A 3,013-nucleotide genomic window follows, 5' to 3' on the forward strand; every position below is an offset into this window, starting at 1 on the left:
AAGGCACTATTGGAGTAGGAAACATTTTGTTATAAATTGCTATATGAGCATAAAATATTTCCATGCCATTATTATTTGTAACATGTAATTTATAACTGAACACAAATAAATTATTCAGTATTACTAGTATGCCAGCATAGAAAATAGGAGTTAGACTGAAAAAAATATATGGTTCAGTTTTATCTGAATTCTTTTCTCTTTACTATTAATTTGTGGACATGATATAAGACAGCAATTTAAAGTTCAAGTTCCCCTATGCTAGACTAGATATGCAACACTTATTCTCCTAAAGTGTTGTAAGACTTCAGCAAAAGCCCCATATATAATTATTTATGTAACGTACTGGTGATTCTTCCGTCAAGAAGACCTTGACTGAATGAAGCATGTTTTCACTTTTGCTCATATTTGTCCAGCTCACATGGACTGCAGAAACCTTGAGTCACATAACAGAGAATTAGGGCTGGAAGAGGCCTTAGAGAGGATCCTGTCCAACTCTCTCATATTGCACATTTGGAACCTGGAGTCTGAGGAGGAGAAATGTCCATCCAAAGTTAATACAGCCCATCATCTGTTTCCCTATATTAAAAGCTTAACATGCCAGGAAAGGACACAACAAAAAAAGAAAACTACAGAGCAATATCCCTTATAAATATAAATGCAAAAATTCTCAATAAAATCCTAGCAAACCAACTTCAGCAGCCTATCAAAAAAATAGTCCACCACAACCAGGTGGGCTTCATCCTAGAGATGCAAGAGTGGTTTAACGTATGCAAATCTATAAATGTGATTCATCACATAAATAGAAGCAAAAACAAAGACCATATGATCCTCTCACTAGTTGCAGAAAAAGCATTTGACAAAATTCAGCACCTTTTTATGATAAGAACTCTTAATAAAATAGGCATAGATGAAACATACCTCAAAATTATAAAAACCATATATGACAAACCCACCGCCAACATCATACTGAAGAGGGAAAAATTGAGAGCATTCCGCTTAGAATTGGAACCAGACAAGTTTGCCCACTGTCACCACTTCTACTCAACATAGCGCTGGAAGTTCTAGCTAGAGCAGTCAGGCGAGAAAAAGAAATCAAGAGTATCCAAATGGGGAAAGAAGAGGTCAAACTATCACTCTTTGTTTATGAAATGATCTTATATCTAGAAAACCCCAAAGATTTTGCCAAGAGACTCCTGGAATTGATAAATATTATAAATTCAGCACAGTCTCGGGTTACAAAATCAATGTACACAAATCAGTAGCATTTCTATACACCAACAACAGTCAAGCTGAGAATCAAATCAAAGACTCAATACCTTTCACAATAGCAACAAAGAAAATAAAATATCTAGGAATATATTTAACCGAGAAGGTGAAAAACCTCTACAGGGAGAACTATGAAACACTGAGGAAGGAAATCACAGAGGATGTGAACAAATGGAAAAACATATCATGCTCACAGATCAGCAGAATCAACATTGTTAAAATGTCCATACTACCCAAAGTGATTTACAGATTCAATAAAATCCCCATTAAAATACCAATGTCATTTTTCACAGATCTAGAAAAAATAATTGTATGCTTCATATGGACCTAGAAGAGAGCCCGAAGAGCCAAGGCAGCCTTAAGCAAAGAGAAAAAATCAGGAGGCATCACTTTACCAGACTTCAAGCTATACTGCAAAGTTACAGTAACCAAGACAGCATGGTACTAGCACAAGAACAGAGACCAGTGGATCAGAATAGAGAACCCAGATATAAAACCATCTTCATATTGCCATATGATCTTAGACATAACGACATAAAGCAGACAAAAACATACACTAGGGAAAAGAATCTCTATTCAATAAGTGGTGCTGGGAAAATTGGATAGCCACATGTAGAAGACTGAAACAGGATTCACACCTCTCACCACTCACAAAAATGAATTCACAATGGATAACAGACTTAAACCTAAGGCATGAAACTATAAGAATTATAGAAGAAAATGTTGGAAAAACTCTTATAGACATCAGCCTAGGCAAAGAATTTATGAAGAAGACCCCAAAAGCAATCATAGTAACAATAAAAATAAATAAATGGGATCTGATCAAATTAAAAAGCTTCTGCACAGCCAAGGAACATATCAATAGAGTAAATAGACAGTCTACAGAATGAGAGAAAATATTTGCATACTTTACATCCGCTAAAGGGCTGATAACCAGAATCTAAAAATAACTCAAGCAAATCAGCAAGAAAAAAATCAAACCACCCCATTAAAAAAGGGGGCAAAAGAAATGAACACAACCTTTTCAAAAGAAGATAGACTAATGTCCAACAAACATAAGAAAAAATGTTCAACATCTCTAATCATCAGGGAAATGCAAATCAAAACCGCAATGAGATATCACTTAACTCCAGTGAGAATGGCTTTTATCAAAAAATCCCAAAACAACAAATCTTGGCATGGATGCGGAGAGATAGGAACACTTATACACTGTTGATGGGACTGCAAACTGTTAATAGTACAACCTCTTTGGAAAGTAGTATGGAGATACTTCAAAGAACTAAAAGTAGACCCACCATTTGATCCAGCAATCCCACTACTGGTATTTACCCAAAGGAAAAAAGGACATTTTATAAAAAAGACAGCTGTACCCAAATGTTTATAGCAGCACAATTTACAATTGCAAAGATGTGGAAACAACCCAAGTGCCCATCAATACATGAGTGGATTAATAAAGTGTGGTATATGTACATCATGGAGTACTACTCAGCCATGATAAAAATGGTGAACTAACACCTCTTGTATTAATCTGGGTGGAACTGGAGATCATTCTTCTAAGCGAAGTATCACAGGAATGGAAAACAAACACCACATGTACTCACCATTAAATTGGAACTAACCAAACAACACTTATGTGCACATATGGAAATAAAACTCATTGGAAATCAAGCAGGTGTGGGGGAGAGGAGGGGATGAGTAAATTCACACCTAACAGGTACAATGCACACTATCTTGGTGATGGGCACAC

This window comes from Propithecus coquereli, unplaced genomic scaffold (genome assembly GCF_000956105.1).
Source record: "Propithecus coquereli isolate 6110/MARCELLA unplaced genomic scaffold, Pcoq_1.0 Scaffold111, whole genome shotgun sequence".
Classification (NCBI taxonomy): domain Eukaryota; kingdom Metazoa; phylum Chordata; class Mammalia; order Primates; family Indriidae; genus Propithecus; species Propithecus coquereli.